Source organism: Phoenix dactylifera, unplaced genomic scaffold, assembly GCF_009389715.1.
Source record: "Phoenix dactylifera cultivar Barhee BC4 unplaced genomic scaffold, palm_55x_up_171113_PBpolish2nd_filt_p 002151F, whole genome shotgun sequence".
In the NCBI taxonomy this organism is placed as follows: domain Eukaryota; kingdom Viridiplantae; phylum Streptophyta; class Magnoliopsida; order Arecales; family Arecaceae; genus Phoenix; species Phoenix dactylifera.
The window spans coordinates 5865-31888 of NW_024069416.1; the positions used below are offsets into that span (position 1 = coordinate 5865).

General features: G+C 41.5%; 2 long non-coding RNA genes across 2 annotated transcripts; one reads left to right on the plus strand and one right to left on the minus strand.

Annotated features, from left to right (window-relative positions):
* Positions 1 to 3511: 3511 nt before the first annotated feature.
* On the minus strand, positions 3512 to 11884 carry LOC120109418. The gene is made up of 2 exons (XR_005510304.1): positions 11577 to 11884; positions 3512 to 3956 (listed from the first exon to the last, which is right to left on the minus strand). It is a non-coding gene; the product is annotated as an uncharacterized LOC120109418 (long non-coding RNA).
* On the plus strand, positions 3915 to 14108 carry LOC120109417. Its single transcript, XR_005510303.1, has 3 exons — positions 3915 to 3967; positions 12609 to 12658; positions 13419 to 14108. It is a non-coding gene; the product is annotated as an uncharacterized LOC120109417 (long non-coding RNA).
* Positions 14109 to 26024: the final 11916 nt, after the last annotated feature.

Here is a 26024-nt window from a genome sequence, read left to right on the forward strand (position 1 = left end):
TGACTTAGGAATTTAGAATCCCTATCAGAAGTAATAAATTGTGCAACCCCATGTAGCCTGACAATCTCCCGAAAGAATAACCTTGCAATGTGGGATGCATCAGATATCTTTCTACAAGGAACGAAGTGCACCATCTAGGAGAACCTGTCAACCACAACACACAAAGTCTACTCCTCGCTGTGTACGTGGTAGACCTAACACAAAATCCATAGATAAATCCTCTCAAATATCATTAGGAACAGGTAAAGGAGTGTAAAGACCTGTATTTTATGTCTACCTCTTTGTTGTCTGACACACAAAACACTTTCTCACAAAATTTCCCACATCCCTCTTTACCTAAGGCCAATAATACCTCTTCTCCAGAAGAGCCACAGTTTTATCTCTCCCCAAGTGACCGCTGAGACCACCTCCATACAAATCCCGAATAAGCTTCTCTCTCAAAGAAACTCTAGGAATACATAAGCAATTCCCACTAAACAAATATCCATCATAGACATGAAAATCACCTATAGATTGTTTCGCCAAACACTTCGCCCATAAATCTTTAAAGTCTTCATCTTCGGCATATAATTCCTTTAGGCACTCAAACCCAACAACCTTTTGACTCGTAGTCACAAGTAAAGTAGCTTTGCGACTCAAAGCATCAGCAATCCAAATAAGAGCTCCTGACTTATGACGAATAACAAAAGGAAACTTTTGCAAATAGGTAGACCACCAAGCATGTGTGTTATTTAGATGCTTCTGGCTATTCAAAAACTTCAATGCTTGGTGATATGTATACATAATAAATTTTTTCTGCACTAAATAATGCTCCCAATGCTTCAAAGCTCTCACAGCTGTATAAAACTCTTGAACTCTTGATCATACATAGACCACTTCTACGTGGCATCACTAAGCTTCTCACTGAAAAATGCAACTTGCCTCCCATCTTAAGATAGAACAGCCCCAACTCAGTAAAGCCAACATATGTGCAATGCATAATATTTCTTTAATCAAAGAAAAAGTCTTCTCTGCTTCTTCTCCCCGTTTAAACCTTCCCTTCTTCAAACATTCAGTAATAGGTGCAACAATAGTGCTAAAATTTTTGGTAAATCTCCTTTAAAATGTTGCTAACCCATGAAAGCTACGTACCTCATGTTGGAAAAACGTGCATGCTGCAGAAAATTAAAATCGCAGCAGAAGATGCATGCACGGTCATCAATCTCATGAACGAATTAAAGATCGTTCGTAGATGGATTAAGATTAAATCGTTAGAGGGAAAAGATCGTATCTTCACCTTGTGAAGGTAGATCTTCACTACAATCTGATGATCGTGGTTATCTTGAAAAGCTCGCTTGAAGCCGTACAGATGTCCGATCTCTACGAGTATCCACATGAGAAAAAGGACTGATCTAAGCATCTAGATCTGACCAGAGTGCTAGCTCCCTTGCAGAAATCACCTTTGATGGTTGTAGCCCTCTCACTTTCAATCAACTCTTTGATTGCCTTTTGAGAGGAAGAAGAAGGATGAAGGGAAGCAAGGAACTCGCCCCTTCTTTCTTTCTTTTCTTTAAGGTGGAAGGAGGATAGGGAGAGTAGGAGGCCGCCTACACCAAAAAGAGATCAAAGAGGGAGGCTGCCGGCCTCCCTTTTTGTATCCTTGCCCTAGGCATGGAGCTCCTAAAAATTAGGAGCTCACACCTAGGCCAAATCAGATTAGGAGGGACGCACGCTCCTCCTTTCTTTGGGGCTCACACACACTACAAGAAAATTCATCTTTCCCGACGCTTTTTATAATCTTTACTGACGCTTATAAGCGTCGGCTAAAGTTTCCGCCACGCAAATAGAAGCGTCGCAAAAGCGTTGGCGATATCGGAGTGGCAAAAGTTTTTGCCGACGCTAACAGAAAGTGTCGGCAAAAACAGGGATTTCCCGACGCTCATAAAAGCGTCGGCAAAAACAGAATCACCGACGCTTTTAAGCGTCGGCAAATGTATTTTTAACGCGTCGGCGTAGGCTTCAAGTTTACCGACGCTTTAAAGCGTCGGCGTAGGGCGTCCCACAATTTTTATTTACCAACGCTTTAAAGCGTCGGGATTGCTATTTTTTTAAAAAAAATAAAAATACGAATGTAAATTATAAAAAATTAAGGGTTCATATCATGGAACCCTTAACCATTACTAACATTAAAAAAAAATCTGAACGAAGTAGGATTTGTATGAGAAGGGGTTAGGTACAATTGAGTTGGGGTTCATGTTTTTGAACACTGATCACATCCAAACAGGTTGAATATGAAAGTATGGTGCACACAGAATTACACCACAACCCAAAACAATGCAGGAGAAAATTGACAGGATGCAGGACCCTGTGGTGATTGAGTTCAGAATAATAAGAATGACAGATTGTCAGCTGCATATGGTTTCTGATGCAACCTGTTCAAATTTGACAACGACTCCATGCTGCTAACCAGGCTGAATTTGTGAAAAATGGGCACTTCTTGGCACCAGTATGCAAGATGTGACCATTTTATTTAGAATTAAATATGTGGAAGCAGGATGTGAGCCTAAAATGAAAATAAGTTATCCACATTCCAGACCATTTCGAGGACAAACATCGCTTATACACCTAGGTAAGCATCATTAAGCTGCTAACCCAGTCCACCTCACTACCATTTGCATTATATAAGAAACATAAAGTTACTATATCATGATTATATTACAGCTCTGTAGTATAATTTTGAGCATTGCACCTTAGTAATGTAGTCAAGTGAAAGCATAGGCCCATCATCCTCCACTAGCTGACCACATCTCAAGCACAAGCCTTTATAAAATCCAGGATGTGGGGGGCATGAATCCTCATCTGCCAGTTTCTTAGATGTACCTGTAGTAGAATATTCAGTTTGCTTGCGTAAGCTTTAGTTGACTATAAAGTGTAACTCTTGCTCATCACTATGTAAAAACTTTAACAATTACTAAGATGTAGAAGCATAGATGACCCAAAGTTTAATTACAGCAGCAAAATAATAGTTGAAGGTTGCTATGCACTAAAAGTAGAATTTATAGTAAAAAACTAAAATGTAAAAGATCATATAAAAGTAATCAATTTTGAGGCGGTAAAATAAAGCACAATGCCAAAGTGCCTTTCTGATGCTGTACACTGACAAGTTGTTACTAAATTAAGAAATTTATCTATTCTTGGCATGCTCAAATGCTATACCATAAGAATCAAAAAAAGGACGTAACCAAGATAGTGTCGAAGTTCTTTTGACAAAAATTGCTTTCTTGAAGATGAAGTATCCTTAGAAATAGCCAGCACCATGATAGTGATATTATAGAACTCGAAAACTATTCAAAAACATATTTACCAGAAACCTTACATGCTAAGAAATGCATCTTGGAAAATGACTCAATCTAGTTCCCCAAATCATGGAACACCTGGGACATGCTTTGGGAATGCTCAGCAGGCCATGGCTATAAGAATATCAAACAGTGCTGAGTGCCGTTTCCCTTCTGACTCAAATATTTTTCAAATCTTTTTATGATTCCTACGTTACATACAATGACTGTTTTGAGCGGCTCGTTTTCAAATCACATATAGCTTTGACCTGTTCTGATTTCTTAATCAGGTGACTAAGTCTGGAAGCCTGTGGTGAAGTGTCTTTGACCACCATTATATCTGAACTCTGAAACCCAATTGTGATAACCGCCCCACTTCCAAGAGAAACGGAGGGGGGGAGGGCATTACACCATCGTGCAGGCGTTCGTAACGCCTGATGGTGGGCGGTTACAACCGTCCGCCTTCCCAGTGATCGAGGCTACAAGAAGCCCCGATCGGCTACCATTTCACCACCCATTCATCCTCCTCCTCCACTGTTTGTCTCCCTCTCTCACAAACCTTCACGGTTGGCAGGATCCGGTGTTAGACCCACGCCGTCGGAGCAGAGGGCTGCATCGCCGGAGTAGGAGACGAACGATCCCCTTCAAAGCAGGTAAAGCCCTTCTTCATTTATTTTTTTTAAGATCTAGCTTAGAGATTAAAAAAAAAAAAAAAAAGACGGGCGTCGGTCGGGGTGGCCGAGCAGCGTCGGTCACAGGCCACGGCAGCTGCAGGCCGTCGGCCGCGAGCACCAGTTGCGGCCGCAGGCGCGGCCGGTGTCGCTGACCGGCCGGGGAGCGCCGCCGGCTGTGGGTCGGGCCTCTTCGGGTCCGATCTCCCCTCCACGGGAGAAGAAAGAAGGGGAGGAAGAAAAAGAAGAAGAAAGGAAGAAGAAGAAAAATAAAATAAAATAGAAATACTTACCGGTGGTCGATCCGCGGGCGCCGACCTCCGCCGCGAGTCGTCGGCCGTGGGATGCGGGACGCCGATGCGGCCACGGGCACGACCGCAGGCACAGCTGCGGGCGCAATCGTGGGCGCCGCAGGCCGGACGCCGGACGCCGTCGGCCGTTGCTCGTCCCTCCCGAGCCTCCTTGCCTCGTGGGAGGAGAGGACAAGAAGAGGGGGAGGAGATCGCGGTGGAAATGGAAGAAGAAAGGGAGAAGCTTCGGAAAGGAAGATTCGGGAAGAATGGAGAAGAAAGAAAAGAAAAAGAAAAGAAAAAAAAAGAAAAAAAAATGGCTGTGGGCCGAAATGGGCCTGATTCCGAAATGGGCCTGATTCCGGAGTGGGCTTCAAATAAACTTGGCTTTAGAAGCCTGAACCCGGGCTGGGCCCTGACCTGAACCAGAGAGCAATTGGGTCAAACCCGAACCAGAAGGTGAACCAGACCTGAATCAGGAATTTAATCATATCCGAACCAGGAAGTAGATTAGACCAGAACCAGAAATTGAATTGGGCCATGGGCTTGAACCAGAAATTAAATTGGGCTATGGACCCGAAAATGAAATTGAGTCCTATGGATGGGTTGTAAATGACTTTAAGATTATAAATAAATAGAAATTAAATATGTCAGTGACATGTAATTTAATGATCTTGCTAGGTATTGAAGAATGGACTTGAAATTAAGCCCAATAACATAATCAGAAGACCAAATTGACCCGATAGGGCTAGACCCAATCAGGAACCGAGCTCAATTCTTTAATTAAAGAACCAATTGACCTACGTGAATCCAATCTGGTTCTAAATCGAGGTCAAGGGCTCTAAATTAAATAAATTGGACTTGAGATCCAAGCAAGTAAATTCATGTTATGATAAATTAGAAAATTATGAAATAAATAGAGAATAATGTGACCCCTATGTGATTTATTTAGGTGATCAAGGATTTGTCACCCGGACGTAAGAAATTGGAAAGTATATCGCTGTAAGTAACCTTGGCACTGATCTTAAAATTTTTAAATTACTGTTTATTCATCATTATGAAAATGTATTGCTTATGATATATTTTTCTCAAAATTAGGATCAAGTATATGATTGCATGTAATTCATGAATTTGATTAAAGAGCATCCTTCATGAATATTTGATGGTGTATGAGTTATGAAATTATGATTATGTTAGACTGTATGAAAAATGATATTTGAGGCATGTTTATGCATTTTAAATTATATAATGCCATTTATCATTTTGAAACCTATTTATGATGATTATGATTTATGAAAGAAAAAGAATATGATTTATGAACTCTCAGATAGCTATGACCACCTCTAGAAATAGAGGCCAGTCGACACCCTGGAGCTAGCATCCACAGAATAACAGGCTCTCTGCCAACGGATTAAAGTTGGTAACGAATAACAGAATTAGTCGACTAAGATTAACAGGCCCTGTCACGGGATTATAGTGACCATAGCAGCACATCCGTCTGAGAGTATGTTTTATAAAGTATGGATAAATGGCAATATTTTTATATGACTTGCATTATCATGATTATGAACTTTTATGGATAGAACATGCATTGCTTTATGACCTGATTTGTGTATATCATCTATAAAATGTTTTATTTTACATCAACTATTGGCTTTTTAATCACTGCATTGGCATAATTGTACTTGATCCAATAAGATAGTACCTGATTACTTACTGAGCTGTGTAGCTCATACCTTTTTATCTACTTTTTTTCCTACAGATGATTAAGACCACTAGGAGCAGGGAGCTTGATGTTATTCAGGGTTGGGGTAATTGAAAATATTATGTAATAATCAGATTTTAGAAGCTCTGTAATGTTTCAACTTCATGAACAATGTTATGACATTAGTAAATGAAACTATTTATTTTCATTACGAAATTTTAAGTGGCTTCATGTTATTGTGTGCATAAGATTGCAATAGCACGGCCGTGTCATGATCCAGATTTGGGGCGTGACATTTAGTGGTATCAGAGCAATAGGTTTAATAAAGGGTAAAAAAAAAAAGTTTTAGTAAGGGAAATGGGTAGTTAAGTCCCGTTAAATTAAATTCGGCATATTCAAAATAAAGAAAATTAGTTAATTGAATTATGCTTTTTTTTTTTTAGGTGAAAATGAGGAACAGAGAGAATGAAGTCTTGGCAAATATTGCAGCTCGGAGGAGAGGAGCAAGAGGGAGAGGAGTTGCCAGGCAGCCAGCCGAGCAAACTCCTAACCCAGCTGCCACCCAGGCCGATTTTGTAGGAGCAAGTCAGGTGATGACTCAACTCTTTCAGATGCAGCAGCAAATGCAGCAACAGATGCAGCAGCAGATGCAACAGTAGATGCAGATGCAGCAGCAGGTGCAGCAGCAGATGCAGCAGCAGGTGCAGGCCACTGTCCGACCTGCACAGTCCATTGAGTCCTACTATGAGCGATTCCGTAGGCTCAACCCACCTATGTTTGACGGTGGAGCTGACCCTCTGGTTGCTGAGACCTGGATTCGGGAGGTAGAGAAGATGTTCAAAGCCTTGCAATATCCCGAAGAAGTAAAGGTCAGATTGGCTATCCCTATGCTGAAGGGGAATGCAGAGTTCTGGTGGACGGCTATTGAAGCTGCCCTCGAGGGTGAGGACGAGCTACCGACATGGGAGGAATTCAAGAATATGTTTTATGACCAGTATTTTCCTGAGTCAGTCAGAATATTTAAAGAAAATGAATTTTTATCTCTGAGGCAGACAGATGATATGACTGTGCTAGAATATGCCAACAAATTTACTAAGCTGGGTCAGTTCTGCCCTCAGATGATAGAGATTGAGAGAAGCAAGGCTAATAGATTTGAGCAAGGCTTGAGGGACGAAATTCGATCCCGGTTGTCAGTTCTGATTTTTACCAGCTACGGTGAGGCCCTGGAGAGAGCACTGAAGGTAGAAGCAGATCTGAAGAAATCAAGGAAGGAAAGAGGTGAGCAAAAAAGGGCCGAGACGTCAAGGAATCTAATGAACTGACCAAGAAACTTTGAAGGCCCTCCTAACAAGAAGAAGAAATTTAAGGCTTGTTATTACTGTGACAAAATGCATTCTGGTCCTTGCTTGAAGAGGATGGGAGCCTGTTTTATATGTGGGCAGCCAGGACACATAGCCAGAGATTGCCCAAACAAAAAGAAAGTTGAATCTGGACCTTCTAGACCAACTGATCAGATGCAAAGAGGAGCTGCACGGGTGTACGCATTGACACGACAGGATGCTAGTGCCAGTGACAGAGTTGTGGCAGGTATGATTCCCATCAACTCTGTTGATGCTTCAGTACTATTTGATTCTGGCGCTACACATTCCTTTATATCCTCCAAGTTCTCTGCATCCTTGCATCTTATGCCTGATAAGTTAGATGAGCCTTTACTTGTTGCTACCCCTCTCAAGAAGACAGTAGTGGTGGATTCTGTTCATAAAAACTGCATAATTCAGATAGAGGACAGAAAAATTTTGGCTGATTTAGTACTGTTAGACATGTATGATTTTGATGTCATCCTTGGTATGAATTGGCTGTCTGAATATCATGCTCACATTGATTGCTTTGGCAAGAGGGTAGTGTTTCAGATACCTGGTGAACAGAAAATCTTCTATCAGGGTGATGCACCCACTAAGAATCCCTCTTTGCACATTATCTCTGCAATGAATGCAAGGAAGGCCCTCAGAAAGGGGTGTCAGGCCTACCTAGCTTGTGTGGTAGACACTACAAAAGAAACAAGGCTAGAGGATATCCCTATTGTGAGAGAGTATCCAGAAGTATTCCCCGATGATCTACCTGGATTACCTCCTAATCGGGAGATTGATTTTCGGATCGATCTCTTATCCGGTGTTGGGCCTATCTCGAAGGCTCCTTATCGGATGGCCTCGGCAGAGCTGAGAGAGTTGAAGGTTCAGCTACAGAAACTTCTAGAGAAGAAATTCATCCGCCCGAGTGTTTCACTATGGGGAGCTCCTGTACTATTTGTCAAGAAGAAGGATGGAAGTATGCGGCTGTGTATTGATTACCAGGAGTTGAACAAGGTGACAGTGAAGAACAAATACCCTCTGCCCCGGATTGATGATTTATTTGATCAGCTACAAGGTGCCCAAGTCTTCTCCAAGATAGATCTACGATCTGGGTATCATCAATTGAAAATCCTAGTAGATGATGTGTCGAAGACTGCATTTCGAACCAGGTATGGGCACTATGAATTTTTAGTTATGCCATTTGGACTAACCAATGCGCCAGCTGCTTTTATGGATCTGATGAACAGGGTCTTTAAGCAGTATTTGGATCAGTTTGTTATTGTTTTCATTGATGATATACTGATCTATTCTAAGAGCAAAGAAGAACATGAAGATCACTTGAGAGTGGTATTACAGATTCTTCAGGAGAATAGATTATATGCCAAACTGAGCAAATGTGATTTCTGGCTGGATAGTATTGCATTTCTTGGTCATGTAATCTCTAAAGAAGGGGTATCAGTGGACCCAAAGAAAATTGAAGCAGTGGTGGATTGGCCTCGTCCTTTAAATGTCACTGAAATCAGAAGCTTCTTGGGTTTGGCTGGTTATTATAGAAGATTTGTGGAAGGATTCTCTCGGATCGCTACTCCTTTGACTCGTCTGACCCAGAAACAAGCAAAGTTTGTATGGAGTGAAGATTGTGAGCAAAGTTTTCAAGAGCTAAAGCAAAGGCTGGTATCTGCTCCTATTCTTACTTTGCCAACCAGTACTGGGGGTTTCATCATCTATAGTGATGCCTCCAAGAAAGGATTGGGCTGTGTACTAATGCAGAATGATAAAGTAGTAGCCTATGCCTCTAGACAGCTGAAGCCATATGAGCAGAACTATCCGACACATGATTTGGAGTTGGCAGCAGTGGTTTTTGCTCTGAAGATTTGGCGACATTATCTATATGGTGAGCCTTGTGAGATTTTTACTGATCATAAAAGCCTAAAATATATATTTACTCAGAAGGAATTAAACATGAGGCAAAGAAGATGGCTTGAGCTACTAAAAGATTATGATCTAAGCATCAAATATCATCCGGAAAAGGCTAATGTTGTGGCAGATGCTCTCAGTAGGAAGTCAGCAGTGGGCTCCATATCTTTGCTTACCACTCAGAAGCAGATTTTGAAAGATTTTGATATGATGCAGATCGAGGTGATTACCAAGGGTGCTGGAAGTATGTTGGCTAGTTTGTTGGTGCAACCTACCTTGATAGAAAGAATAAAAGCTGCTCAACAGATAGATGCACATTTATGTCAGCTTAGAAATGATGTGGAGAGAGGGTTACGACCCGAACTCCGAATCCACCCGGATGGTACTCTGCGTTTTGGCAGTAGATTATGTGTGCCCAGGGATGCTGATCTAAAAAGAGAGATTCTGGAGGAAGCTCATCAGTCTCGTTTCTCTATTCATCCCGGCAGCACTAAATGTATAGAGATTTACGGGAACATTTCTGGTGGAACGGCATGAAGAGAGAGATAGCAGGATTTGTAGCTCGGTGTTTGGTATGTCAGCAAGTAAAAGCTGAGCATCAGAGGTCGGCTGGTTTGCTAAAACCATTAGAGATTTCAGAGTGGAAATGGGAGCACATTACTATGGATTTTGTTACGGGACTTCCAAAGACAGTAAGGAGGAATGATGCAGTATGGGTGATTGTTGATCGCCTCATGAAGTCAGCTCACTTTTTACCCTTTAGGATTGGCACTTCACTTAACAGGCTGGCTCAGAGGTATATTAATTATATTGTGCGCTTACATGGGGTACCAGTAAGCATTGTATCTGATCGGGACCCCGCTTCTGGATTTTGGAGAAGCTTCGAGACTACTATGGGCACTGATCTGAGACTCAGCACTGCTTATCACCCTCAGACTGATGGTCAGTCAGAGAGGACGATCCAGATCCTGGAGGATATGCTGCGGAATAGTACTGTTGATCTGGAAGGTTGCTGGGACGATCATATATCACTAGTGGAGTTTGCTTACAATAATAGTTATCATTCTAGCATCCAGATGGCACCTTATGAAGCCTTGTATGGAAGAAAATATCGGTCTCCTCTACATTGGGATGATGTTGGAGAGAAGTTGTTGGGCCCTGAATTAGTTCAGAGTGCTAGAGAGAAGATTCTACTGATCAGGAAAAGGCTCAAGGCAGCTCAAGATAGACAGAAAAGCTGGGCAGATAAGAAAAGAAGAGAAGTGAAATTTCAGGAGGGGGACTTTGTATTCTTAAAAGTTTCACCCTCGAAAGGTGTTACAAGATTTGGAAGGCATAGTAAATTGAATCCTCGCTACATTGGACCCTTTGAGATTCTTTCCAGAGTAGGGGAGGTTGCTTACAAACTAGCTTTGCCACCAGAGTTATCCAGTGTGTATAATGTCTTTCACGTTTCTATTCTACGGAGATACATTCCTGATCCCAGCCATATAGTACAGCACGAGCCCCTGTAGATTGATAGAGACCTGATTTATGAAGAGTATCCTTTACGCATCATTGATCATAAGGAGCAGGTCCTGAGGCGACGTATCATCCCCTATGTGAAAGTTCAGAGGAGCAACCATTCGGAGAGAGAGGCCACATGGGAACTTGAGGAAGATATGCGAGCAAGACATCCGCAACTCTTTGAGAATATAGGTATGTAAATTTCGAGGACGAAATTCTAATAAGGAGGAGAGAATGTGATAACCGCCCCACATCCAAGAGAAACGGAGGGGGGAAGGGCATTACACCATCGTGCAGGCATTCGTAACGCCTGATGGTGGGCGGTTACAACCGTCCGCCTTCCCAGTGATCGAGGCTACAAGAAGCCCCGATCGGCTACCATTTCACCACCCGTTCATCCTCCTCCTCCACTGTTTGTCTCCCTCTCTCACAAACCTTCACGGTTGGCAGGATCCGGTGTTAGACCCACGCCGTCGGAGCAGAGGGCTGCATCGCCGGAGTAGGAGACGAACGATCTCCTTCAAAGCAGGTAAAGCCCTTCTTCATTTATTTTTTTTAAGATCTAGCTTAGAGATTAAAAAAAAAAAAAGACAGGCGTCGGTCGGGGTGGCCGAGCAGCGTCGGTCACAGGCCACGGCGGCTGCAGGCCGTCGGCCGCGAGCACCAGTTGCGGCCGCAGGCGCGGCCGGTGTCGCTGACCGGCCGGGGAGCGCCGCCGGCTGTGGCTCAGGCCCTCCCCGAGTCCGATCTCCACTCCACGGGAGAAGAAAGCAGGGGAGGAAGAAAAGAATAAGAGAGGAAGAGGAAGAATATAAAAAAAATACTGGTGGTTGATCCACAGCCGCAACCGCGGGCGCCGGCCTCGGCCGTGGGCCGCGGGTCGTCGGCCGTGGGACGCGGGTCGCCGGCAGTGGGAGGCAGACGCGGCCGCGGGCCGCCGATGCGCCCCCGAGCACGGCCGCGGGTGTGGCCGGGGGCGCCGCAGGCCGGCCGCCGGGCGCCATCAGCCGCTGCCCGTTCTTCCCAAGCCTCCCGAGCTCGCCCTCCTCCCTCCATGGGAGAAGAAATGGGAAGAAAGGGGGAAGGAGAAATCGGGAGAAGAGAAGAGGAGGAGAAGAAAAAGAAAGAAAAAAAAATGGGAGAAGAAGGTTCGGGAAGGAAGAAGGAAGAAAAGAAAAAGAAGAAAAGAAGAAAAAGAAAAGAAAAAGAAAAGAAAAGGGAAAAAAAAAAAGAGAGAGACCCTTAACGGGTCCGACCTAACGGGTCTGATCCGAGTACGGGTCCAAACCTGTTAGGCCCAAATAAAAGAAAAGAAAAATGGATTTAGCCAAATTTGACTAAAACCGAGCCCAGTCAGATTGGGCTAAGTCCGGACGAACCCAAACTATAAATTGGATTAAATCCAAACCAAATTAAGCCCAATTGAGTTGGGTCTGAACCTAATTAAGCTGAGTTAGTCTCAGCAGACCCAAATTGAATATGAATCAAGCCCAATTCAAAACCAGTTTAACTAAATTGAGACCGAATTGACTTTGGGCTGATCCTGACTCCAGCCTAGATGAGCCACATTGACCCTGGACCAAAATTAAACCTAATTGGACTTGAAATTGAGCCCAATAACATAATCAGAAGACCAAATTGACCCGATAGGGCTAGACCCAATCAGGAACCGAGCTCAATTCTTTAATTAAAGAACCAATTGACCTACGTGAATCCAATCTGGTTCTAAATCGAGGTCAAGGACTCTAAATTAAATAAATTGGACTTGAGATCCAAGCAAGTAAATTCATGTTATGATAAATTAGAAAATTATGAAATAAATAGAGAATAATGTGACCCCTATGTGATTTATTTAGGTGATCAAGGATTTGTCACCCGGACGTAAGAAATTGGAAAGTATATTGCTGTAAGTAACCTTGGCACTGATCTTAAAGTTTTTAAATTACTGTTTATTCATCATTATGAAAATGTATTGCTTATGATATATTTTTCTCAAAATTAGGATCAAGTATATGATTGCATGTAATTCATGAATTTGATTAAAGAGCATCCTTCATGAATATTTGATGGTGTATGAGTTATGAAATTATGATTATGTTAGACTGTATGAAAAATGATATTTGAGGCATGTTTATGCATTTTAAATTATATAATGCCATTTATCATTTTCAAACCTATTTATGATGATTATGATTTATGAAAGAAAAAGAATATGATTTATGAACTCTCAGATAGCTATGACCACCTCTAGAAATAGAGGCCAGTCGACACCCTGGAGCTAGCATCCAAAGAATAACAGGCCCTCTGCCAACGGGTTAAAGTTGGTAACGAATAACAGAATTAGTCGACTAAGATTAACAGGCCCTGTCATGGAATTATAGTGACCATAGCAGCACATCCGTCTGAGAGTATGTTTTATAAAGTATGGATAAATGGCAATATTTTTACATGACTTGCATTATCATGATTATGAACTTTTATGGATAGAACATGCATTGCTTTATGACCTGATTTGTGTATATCATCTATAAAATGTTTTATTTTACATCAACTATTGGCTTTTTAATCACTGCATTGGCATAATTGTACTTGATCCAATAAGATAGTACCTGGTTACTTACTGAGCTGTGTAGTTCATACCTTTTTATCTACTTTTTTTCCTACAGATGATTAAGACCACTAGGAGCAGGGAGCTTGATGTTATTCAGGGTTGGGGTAATTAAAAATGTTATGTAATAATCAGATTTTAGAAGCTCTGTACTGTTCCAACTTCATGAACAATGTTATGACATCCTTTTCGTTACTGTCTCTTGGGTACCCCCACCCCTTGGCTATCTCAAAATAAATTTCGATGGCAGTAGGTCACTAGACGGTTTGACTGGAGGGGTCGGCTTTGTGATCAGGGATCACGGTGGTAGGTTGGTGGCTGCAGGTGGGCGTCGGACTCCTGGGATCACAGTTGTTGGTGCGGAGCTGCGGGCTGCTTGGGAGGGCTTATCCTATGCCAGGCAGGTCCTTGGAGCCGAGCGAGTGTTCCTCGAGGGAGACTCTACGGTGGTGATCGATTGGATCCGGGGGATGGACAGGTACGGTGACGGTCACCCCCTTATTCGGGAGACTCGGAGGATGGCTCAGATGATGGTCGGTTTCCAGATTGGTCATGTGTTTAGAGAGGCGAACAGGGCCGCCGACTGGGTCGCCTCTTTTGTGGCCCGGCATTCCGGGGATGTTTTGTGGACGTCTACTATAGACGCTCCTTCTCCTTTGTTGTCTTTTATTTCTTCGGACAGGGCGGGTTGTACTCATGTTAGATCTATTTGAATGAGTAGCCGTTTTTACCAAAAAAAAAAAAAAAACAATGTTATGACATTAGTAAATGAAACTATTTATTTTTATTACGAAATTTTAAGTGGCTTCGTGTTATTGTGTGCATAAGATTGCAATAGCACGGCCGTGTCATGATCCGGATTTGGGGCGTGACACCAATAACTGAAAAAGTCACGGAACAGTTACTAAACAAATGTTGAAAGATAAGTTCGTTTACTGCAAAAATTTTAACTTTCACTTTTTTGGTTGGACAATTTAGTGTTCTACAATGAACTTAGTTATGCACTTTCAGACAATAGATGTTTTTGTACTTCCCAAGATTCTGCACTTAAGAGTGGCACACAAAGTAGAATGGATTATAGGACATTGTCAAAACACAAAATATTAGTTAGTAATTGTTTGACCATCCTCTGCCAAATTCTTGAGCAAACCTTCAGTCTTCATAAAGCTAAGGATTATAGCCTCCGCAAAGTCTAACAATGTGAAAGAGATTGGTTCTTATCGGGCTCCTAAATATTTAAATATTATGATTAAATTGAAGGAGCTTGAAGTAATCATGTCACGAAGTTATAAACCCACATTCTCAATTTTTTGCAAATCTCCGCATCAATTACAAATATGAATAGTAAACACCTTCGGCTACAGGTCATTTCGCTATGGCCTTATTATGGTCGGCCAGGTAAGGAAAGATAAGTATAGGACGAGCAGGAAAAGTAGACAGGGAATTGAAAAGCACGACTTCCAAGAGGCTTAAGCAGTATATGCAAAATGAAAATTATTAATTGCAAAGATCCCATTCCTATCTTTATAATTAGCATTCTCAACATTACTATATGTAGCTGAAATAGCTGCAACATGTACTTTATATTTCTATTCTAATCAATAAGTTGATTCTCCTTCCATGATTAAACTCAATTCTTGACTAAAATTATTGTATCTTTGATCATAACAAGCAATCTATAATATAAAAACATCCTAGCATAGGCTAACAAATTTTGCTCTGGTATTTCTCCATTTCTTCAAATGTGTATTTTTTGAATGAACGTATTGTCTCAACCTAGATTTCATTTCTGAAAAACAGTATTTTTAGAGTTTCCTTTTTGTGTTTGGTAAGTAAAGATTCCTATATTTGGAAAACAAATTTTTTTTTTTGCTTCACAATCAAGATACTAACCAATAATACCAATATTTTCTTGATTTGTCTCGATCATCACTGATCCCTGAAGCTCTTTTATGCCCTCCAAGCTCTCCACTTTACGTCTTTTAATCCTGCATATGCATGTAGGAAACAAGAACAAGCATAACCCTAAATGTCAAAACCAAAATGATGCAAAATACTTAATTAGAAAAGTAGTAACTATTAGATTTTTTAAACATGATGCAAAAAATAATATGAATCCCCAGAAAGAAACATTCATACACTGCCACCCCAATAATTAAGCCATCCAGTGTGTACTATGACTAAAGCAACTCTATTCAGCATTCAATTTGCAGATCGCTGTCCCCTGATTTAAAGACTCCAACCAGAAAAATGAATCATCAAATCATATGACTATTTCAAATCTGACCCTTAAAAATGTTGACAATAAATGAAGTAATGTGGACCGATGTGCTGATAATATTGGTAGCCACAAATGCTTATGGAGCCTAATAGTTGCAACCCACAGGAAAAGGCCCTAAAGTAAGAAGGTTGTATGGTATTGTACAGCTTTGATTCAAATATGGTAAGCAACAATGACAAGATAATTTTTTCAGAATAATTATAAAAAGGTCATAAGAGTATGCAATAGAAGCGGGACTCCAAAGGCACATAAAGCAACACATCTTCCTCTTAACAAGAAAACTATGTCCAGTGCTACAAAAAGGAAATAAGCAAGGTGGCTAAGGCCAATAGACTGCCTATAAGCGCTTTGACATTCCTGAATTTTACACTCAATGAAAGGGTTATTGCCCCAACCCTACATTAGCTAAATGATGGCAATGATCTAGATGATTGGTTTGACTTGACTGATTGAACATGCATGACATCATGACTCCATAGTGTCATTCGACTCATTCATAAGTATTATACAACCTGATCAAATTTGGGTAGTGGATATTTTTTTGAGATCAGAATAGGCTGTGGAATATGAAAAAAATGCAACAAATAGTATGCAGCTTCATAACCTATACACATTCATCTGTTTTTGTAATACATAAAGAAGTCATTAGGAAAAAAGAAAACCAGCACAAAAAAAAGATGCAATTGGAAAGGCCAGCAGTAAGCAAGTCCTATCAACAGCTAACCTCATGCTTCCTGGTGTATAGTTTATCACAGTACAGTATCACTGAAGGCATTTCCAGGAAAAGCTGTCTGCTGAGGAGCCTTTTAGATAAGATTTCTAAGTAGAACAAACACAAACCTGGCGTTCAAGAAATTTATGAAAATCAACTTACTAGAAAATTTATGAAAATGATGTAATCCTGTCTGAGGATTACAATAGTGAAGAAACAGAGATCCAGGAAAGAACAAACTCAAACCTAGAAATGAAAAGGAAAAACCAAAGAAAAGCAATGGTTGAAGATAATTAATTCTTCAATCAAATAACAATTGAAGATTTTGATTTTTGAAGTTCCAAACCATATAAAGACCAAACATTCTAGTTCCAAAGAGCATGACAACAAGACACAACACCATAGCGATCACTGAATAACAAAGGATCTGCTAACTACGTAATGGAATCCCATAATTCCTCGAGTACTAAACACAGGTTTAAGGTACAATCAAAAACTTTGTTCCATTACCAATGTCAAACCCTCAGTTACAAGAAGCACAAAATTTGTAAGAACAGTGAAACATACAGATTGCAACCAGAGCCATTTCAGTAGTCTCCTAACTTAATCCACTGGACCAGCTTCAGTATGGTGACTAAGTGTCAAAAATGTACCTTAATAGTTGCAGAATCAGATTTCACCACTTGTCGATTAAGTACCTGCAGAAAGACGTCTTGTAAGTTCCTCACTCGACAAAACATTTTAACCTTTCAGAATACCCAGATTGTGGAGTGATTGATTAAAACCCTATTTGATTTTGATGAGATCAAAGCAATTGAGTATATTTCTTGTTTACTAATGAATTCAATTAAGTGTTTCAGTGAAAATCTTGTCTAAGTGTCTCAAGACTTGGTTCATAATTTTTGGATAAGTTAAGAAGTCAGCTTGAACCAAAGTCTGAGACTCGAGTCGACTCCAGAGTATCACGAGTCGACTCCCAAGCGTATCAAGTTCACTGGCACGGGCTCGAGTCGACTCCAGATCTGTACGAGTCGACTCCCGACTAAGAACAGACAGAAGAACAAAAAAGCTTCAACTCAGAACCAGTCAACGAGTCGACTCCCAAAGTGCGCGAGTCGACTCCGATGTTCACCGAGTCGACTCCAGGATAGTAAGAGTCGACTCCAAGAGGAACACAAAGAAAAAGTCAGAGAGCAGTTTTCGGGTCTGAGATTCGAGTCGACTCCAGTGAAACGCGAGTCGACTCCGATGGATGGTAAGTCGACTCCAAAGAAGGTGAGAGTCGACTCTCAGAGGAACACAAGAAAAAGTCAGAGAGCAATTTTCGGACTCTGAAGATTCGAGTCGACTCCCGCCAATATGCGAGTTCGACTCCAAGACTCCGCGAACCAATCAACAGACAGAAGACCAAGTTACTGCCTCTGAAGATTCGAGTCGAACTCCCAGACAGCTCGAGTCGACTCCAAGACAGCTTCACATCAAAAAGCAGAAGAACCAAGTTTCGAAAACTGAGAGCCGAGTCGACTCCGAGGAAGTTCGAGTCGACTCCAAGACTGGACGAGCCAAAAGACAGAGAATCGGGAGTTCGGGCTCTGAGCATTCGAGTCGACTCCCAGGACAGTCGAGTCGACTCGAGTGGATCAATTCAAAATTGGATCACGGACTTCAGTGGATGAGCCGACCTCCGAAATTGCCAAGTCAGCTCTAGAAGTTGGCGAGTCGACTCCAGGTCAAGACGAGTCGACTTCCAGTCGTGAAGGCAACTTTAATTCAAAATTTGGAACAGTTGCCGAGTCGACTCCGGAAAAGCTTGAGTCGACTCCCGCTACAGCCGAGTCGACTCCTGATCGCGCGAGTCGACTCTAACCCACCAACGGACACATTGTCAGGCTGCGCAGAGTGTGCAGAACGGGCAGAAAAAGCTCTCTAACGGCTAGTTTCCGTGGGGGTTGGTTTAAATAGCCACAGAAGACTGTAGCAAGGCAGAGAAGAACCATTCCACTCCAACTAATCAAGCATTCAAGCTCTGCAACGTGTTCTTCAACGAAAAAGAGGAAGATCTGCATTTACTGCATCCACCTACATCTTTCCAGCAATTAAAAGCCTTCTCCTCCTGCATTCAAGTCGGACTACTCACTCAAGAGGAGACCAGAAGTTTAAGAAGCCCTTCTTCTTCTCCAACTTAAAAGCGTTTGAGGGCTCTTAACTTCGTTATTGTTCATATTGCCATTTATCTGCTTTTGAGAAGCTGTATTTTTCTGTTTGTCTCTTTTATCTACACCTTTGTCTTTGCTTGGTTCAATCGGGGCATTGAATCAAGAGTATTGAGGTTGGTTGGTGAGCCGAGTGTAAAACCAACGTGTAAGGGTTCGATTGTGATCCCGGGAAAACAATCGGGGTTGGTTCTAGTCGGTGAGCCTGGGAAAACCGACCGAGTTCGTTGTGAGCTCGTAAAACAACAAGTTTGGTTGTGAGCTTGGGAAAAACAACCGGCTGTAATCCAAGGGGTTATAGTGAATTCCCAAGAGAGACTTGGGGAGTAGACGTAGGAGCAAGGGTTAGCTCCGAACCACTATAAAAGCTTTGTGTTTGTGATTGCTTGTCTCTTACCATTACTCTCATTTCATACACATAACAGCAACTAATTAATCATCTTGTAAAAAGCATTAATTAGTCACCACCAAACGCTTAATAGTTAAAATTATTTTAAAACCCAATTCACCCCCCCTCTTGGGTTGTCTATCTGGGCAACAAGTGGTATCAGAGCCTAAACTCTTCACCCAAGAGTTAAAAGATCAAAATGACAACCCCATTTGGATCTTCCCACATTGAGGGTCAGTCCACCCAAAGGACCCCCTTTCTTTAATGGATCCGACTACTCATACTGGAAGGCTAGGATGAGAATATTCATCCAAGCCCAAGACTATGAGATGTGGACCATTGTAGTAAATGGCCCATACATCCCATCCACATATGTAGAGGGTATCACGGTACCCAAATTAGAAAAGGATTGGGAATGAACATGACATGAGAAAAGCACAACTAAATTCTAAAGCTATGAATGTGTTTACTGTGCCTTAGACAGAAATGAATTCAATAGGGTCTCTACTTGCAACTCTGCAAAAGAGATCTGGGATAGACTTGAAGTGACCCATGAGGGCACAAATCAAGTTAAAGAATCCAAAATTAATATATTGGTTCATAAGTATGAACTATTTAAAATGGATTCTAATGAGACAATCACTAGCATGTTCACTAGGTTACTAACATTGTCAATGGCCTAAAAAGCCTTGGCAAGAACTATACTAACAGTGAGCTTGTCAGGAAAATCCTTCGGTGTCTACCAAGGTCGTGGGAAGCTAAAGTGACGGCAATCCAAGAAGCCAAGGACTTGAACAAATTACCACTCGAGGAGCTTCTTGGATCCTTAATGACGCACGAGCTAACCATGAAGCAACACAACGAGGAAGAGTCCTCCCACAAGAAAAAGGTAATAGCTCTGAAATCTACTTCATCTAACAAGGAATATCTTGCAGTAGCAGCAGTGAAGGAGAAGAACATGAGGAAGATGATGGTGAGGCACTTCTTGTGCGCAAGTTCAAAAAATACATCAACCACAAGAAGGCTTATCATCAAAGGAGAGGCCCCTCAAATTCCTACCGCAAGGACAAAGGTAAGGAAAGGGAAAATGAGGGGATTGGGTGCTATCAGTGCAAAAAGTCGGGACACATCAGAGCTGAGTGTCCCTTACTAAAGAAGGGCAGCAAGTACAAGAAGAAGAAAGCCCTTGTCACCACCCTATCGGACTCCGACACATCATCTCATCATCGGATGAAGAACAAGAAGAGAAGGCCAATTTCTGCTTCATGGCCAATGAAAATGAGGTAACTTCCGAAACACAGCTTGATTTTACATTTGATGAACTTTATGATGCTTTTAATGAATTAATGATAGAATATAAGGCAATAAATCTTAAGAATAAAGAACTAAAAATAACTAATCAATCATACCTTCATAAATACGATAAATTAGTTAAGGATAAGGATTTTAATCACCAAAGAAAATATAGAACTTAAGACAAGCAACCAACTTTTAACTCAAAAGACTAATACCTTAACTAAAGATAATGAAAACTAACTAAGAAATTTTTCAGAATTTAAAAACCACAAACAAATCTTAAACAAGGATCTAACAAACAAACTAAATGATCTAAAAACAGAAAATCAAACACTAACTAAAGAACTTAACAAATACAAACCCTTAGTTGAAAAATTTACATATAGTTCTGAAAAGTTAAATATGATACTCAATAGTCAACGAGCAGTATTTAATAAAGCGGGTTTAGGATATAAACCAAGAAATAAACAAAACTTCTTAGTAACTTCTTTGTTAAAGCTGGAGAAACTAAAACTAAGAAAATAACCTGCTTTTGTTGTGGAACTATAGGTCATAAAGCAAATGTGTGTAATTTTAGGAAAGGTAAATCAAGGAAGGAAAATTAAAGGGTATGGGTTCCAAAAGGAACCAACTTGACTAACCATGAAGGACCCAAGAAAACTTGGGTACCTAAGTTGACATGATTTGCTTATGTAGGAGTGTCTTGCAGCCAAGGTCAACAAAAACTGCTGGTATTTGGATAGTGGCTGCTCAAGGCACATGACGGGTGATAAGGATCAATTTTTCACCCTTGAAGCTAAGAAGGGAGGTGCTGTGACTTTTGGAGACAACAACCAAGGTCACATCATTGGTATTGGTAAAGTTTCAAATCCACCCCTCAACTTTTATAGATAATGTTAGGATATGTTGATGGTCTTAAGCATAACTTGTTAAGCATTAGTCAATTATGTGATAAAGGATATGATGTTATGTTTAAACCATCACTATGCATTATAACAAACCCTAATGACAGTAGTTTAGTTTTTAAAGGGATTAGACGTGGAAATGTATATGTTGTTGACCTAGAAGATCTTGCAAAACATAACCAATATTTAGTTGTTAATGAAACTAAAGATAATGATACTAGTTGGTTATGGCACCGTAAGTTAGGTCATGCAAGCATGGACACAATAACTAAACTAGTTAAAAGAGATTCCGTGATAGGTTTGCCAAATTAAAATTTGAAAAGAACAAAATATGTGAAGCATGTCAATTTGGCAAACAATCTAGGAACTCATTTAAATCCATAAAATGTGTCTCTACCTCTAGACCTCTAGAATTATTACACATGGACCTATTCGGACCAACTAGAACAACAAGCCTAGGTGGAAATAAATATGGTCTAGTTATTGTAGATGATTATTCTAGGTACACTTGGGTTATGTTCTTAGCACATAAAGATCAGCTTTTTCAGTATTAAAAAGTTTCATAAGGAAGTAACCAATGCTAGAGATACTTCAGTAATAGCCATTAGAAGTGACCATGGTACCGAATTTGAAAATCAGTTATTCAATGAGTTTTGTAGTAAAAAGGAAATAACTCATAATTTTTCTGCACCTAGGACACCACAACAAAATGGAGTTGTGGAAAGGAAAAATAGGACTCTAGAAGAAATGGCTAGAACTATGTTATGTGAAAGTAACCTCCCTAAGTACTTTTGGGGAGAAGCCATTAATACTTCTTGCCATATATTAAATAGAGTTTTATTAAGACCCATCATAAAGAAAACACCTTATGAACTTTGGAAAAACAGAAAACCAAAAGTTAATTACTTTCATGTTTTGGATGTAGGTGTTTTGTTCATAATAATGGAAAAGATAATCTAGGTAAATTTGACTCTAAATCGGATGAAGGAATATTCTTAGGTTACTCTACAACTAGTAAAGCCTATAGAGTCTTTAATAAAAGAACCTTAGTTATAGAAGAATCTATACATGTTGTATTTGATGACTCTAGTGACATCTCCTCTAGTAAGAAAGTTAATTTTGATGATGATGTTGAAATTCTTGAAGAAAAGATAGATGAGATGGCATTACAAGATGATAATCAAAAGTTGAGTGAAGGAGCATCATCAAGCCAAGAGGCTATTGTGGATCATGGGCTAACTAAAGCTTGGAGGTATGCTCACGGGCATCCTAAGGAACTAATTCTAGATGATCCATCTCAACCGGTTAGGACTAGAGCATCCCTTAGAAATTTAAATAACCATCTAGCTTTTGTCTCACACTTTGAGCCCAAACACATAGAAGAGGCCGAAAATGATGTAAATTGGATAAATGCAATGCAAGAAGAATTAACCAATTTACTAGAAACAAGGTATGGAATCTAATAGAGAGACCTTCTGAATATCCTATTATAGGCACGAAATGGATTTATAAAAATAAACTTGATGAAAATGGAATTGTTATAAGGAATAAGGCTAGACTAGTAGCAAAGGGTTATAATCAAGAAGAAGGTATAGATTTTGATGAAACCTTTGCTCCTGTAGCTAGACTTGAGGCTATTAGACTATTATTAGCATATGCATGCTCTAAGGACTTCAAACTTTTTCAAATGGATGTAAAAAGTGCATTTTAAATGGGTATATTAATGAGGAGGTATATGTAGAACAACCTCCTGGTTTTGAAAATCATCAATACCCTAATCATGTATATAAACTGAACAAAGCACTTTATGGTTTAAAACAAGCACCTAGAGCATGGTATGAGAGACTTAGCAAATTCCTATTAGAACATGAATTCTCTAGGGGAAATGTAGATACAACCCTATTTCTGAAAAAGCAAAACAAAGACATGTTATTAGTACAGATTTATGTTGATGATATCATTTTCGGTGCTACTAACAATCGCCTCTGCGAAGAATTTGCTGATTTGATGCAGAGTGAGTTTGAGATGAGCATGATGGGAGAGCTGAACTACTTCCTCGGGCTTCAAATCAAACAGTCTGAAGGAGGCATCTTCATCAATCAAGCCAAGTATATCAAGGAGATGCTCAAGAAGTTTGATATGGAGGGAAACAAGTCAATCAGCACCCCCATGAGCTCATCATGCAAATTAGATCAAGATGAATCAGGTAAATCTGTAGATCAAAAACTTTATAGAGGTATGATAGGATCCTTATTGTATCTTACTGCAAGTAGACCTGATATTATGTTTAGTGTTTGCATGTGTGCTAGATATCAGGCTAATCCTAAAGAATCACATCTAGCTGCAGTTAAGAGAATTTTTAAATACTTAATAGGAACTAAGAACATAGGGCTATGGTACTCTAAAGAATCTAGCCTAAACTTAATAGGATACACAGATTCAGACTTCGCTGGATGTAAGCATGATAGAAAAAGTACCAGTGGGTCGTGTCAATTTCTAGGAGAAAATCTTATCTCATGGTTTAGCAAGAAACAAAACTCGGTTGCATTATCTACTGCTGAAGCTGAATATGTTGCAGCCGGGAGTTGTTGTGCTCAAATCTTGTGGATTAAACAACAATTAGAAGATTATGGCATTAAACAAGATAAAATTCCCATTAATTGTGATAGTACAAGTGCCATTAATCTAACTAAAAATCCAATTCAACATTCAAGAACTAAACACATTGAGATAAGACATCACTTCATAAGAGATCATGTATTGAATGGTGATGTGACACTCCAATTTATTTGTACTGATAATCAATTAGCAGATATTTTTACAAAACTCCTAAGTGAAGAGAGGTTTAGTGTGCTTAGAAGGGGATTAGGAGTGATTGATCCATCCTAGTGGTGGTTTCCACTAGATTCATTGATTTTGATGACTAGATTGTGGTTAAAATAGAGTTTCTTTTCAATAATCATCAAATCAAATCATACTTTAGTGTTTTTCCCTCATTTGGCATGATTATAGCATGATTTTTAGGTGCGTGCCAAGGTTAGAGACGACTCAAGTAAGTTTCAGAGTCGGCTCCTAAGGGGGAGTCGACTCGCGCATTTGCGGGAGTCGACTCGCAAAGATGGCAGCAGAGGGGGAGTCGACTCGCATATAGTCGGGAGTCGACTCGAAGTCTTCAGGCGCATAAGGAGAGTCGACTCGCGCATATTCTGGAGTCGACTCGAGGTCGAGTCGACTCGCGACTCAGTGGAGTCGACTCGCAGTCGGGATCCGACTTTTTAACCCTAGATTTGTCGTTTCGAAAACACTTTTCTCTCAAGCCGCCACTGTTCAAAAGCCCTAGAGCCGACTCCTAGGTCGTCCCCGATCGTCTCCAACCCCTTTTTCGTCGATCTTTCACCGGTTCTTAGGTTTTTCATCCCTTCCTAGGTCGCCCCCGGTCGGTCCCAAGCCTCCTCCGTCGACCTTTCTCCATCCTTTAGGTTTTTCATTCCGTCTAGGTCATAATGCCGCGTAAGACCGTTGTCCGGAAGAGGTCCCGACCCGAGGCCGGTCCCGAGCGGCGCTCCAAGGCGCGGCACGATCCCGCGAGGCAACCACCTCCGGCTCGTTCCCCGCCTAGGGCGGTTCCCGCGAGGCCATTGGCCTGGAAGGCCGTCACCACCGGGAGATATGTCGATTTCGACTATCTCTCCCGGGAAGGGTTCACCATAGGTGATAGGCTTAGGGCACAGGGATTAGAGTACTTCCTCACTTTAGATCTCCCCACTTACCCTGGTCTTGTTAGAGAGTTCTATGGTACCGTCCATCGGGGAGATGGGGGTATCGAGGGCACAGTAGCCGGTGTCCCTCTGTTTGTTACGGAGGATCTTATTGCCCACATCCTCCACCTTCCATTAGTAGGGGTGGCTCCCACACACCCTGAGGACAGGGTTGAGGCCCTTACGGCCGTTCTAGGGCATCCACCCCAGTCACCTCTAGTCGAGGTTTCTGCTAGCTCACTTCCGATTGAGGTGAGAATCCTTTTGAGTATACTGTCTAGGTCCATCTTCCCTAAGACAGGGAGATTTGATTTTGTAAATGAGAGAGACCTAGCTCTTATGTTTTATATTCTTCAGGACACCCCGATCAACTTCCCCAAACTCATCTATAGGTATATGTGTGAGCCCCTAGATAGACCTAGGCTCACCCTCCCATACGGCATGATATTCACCCTTCTGTTTAGGGAGTACGAGATTCCCATTCCTGAGGGGGAACCCTTTCGCGCATTGCGATGGACAGATCGCATGCGAGCGGGGACCCTACACAGGATGGGGTTTCGGAAGAGAGAGGGGATCTGGGTTAGGAAGTCATCCATCACCACACAGACCACCAGACCTTCCCCCAGTCCTAAGCCCGATTCTGACTTTCCCGACATACCAGACTTTCCATCCACTTCTGCTCCTACCACCTCCGCCGGACCCTCCTCCTCAGCTCCACCCACTCAGCCTATGGAGGTCCGGATCTCGTCTGAGCAGCTCCGGGAGCTGCGGCAGGAGATAGTCCGAGATCTGCTCCAGGAGCTCCGGGGTGCGGTGCCTACTCCCTCTCCTGCACCCACATCTTCCGTATTGGTCCCTTCCCTGACAGCCGTGACAGACATGACGGCTGAGGTGCGGCAAGAGATATACAATATGAGGACCTTGATACAGGCCCAGTTCCACAGCATGAGTGAGGTCACGAGCACCACTCGACAGATGCGGGATGACATCGGCCGTGACATGTCCACCACCACCGCAGGGGCCGAGCGCTTGTCGAATGTGCTCATCGACAAGCTGGACGGACTGCAGAAGTCAGTACTCGAGCCGGATACGACACAGAGCAGGGCCATCC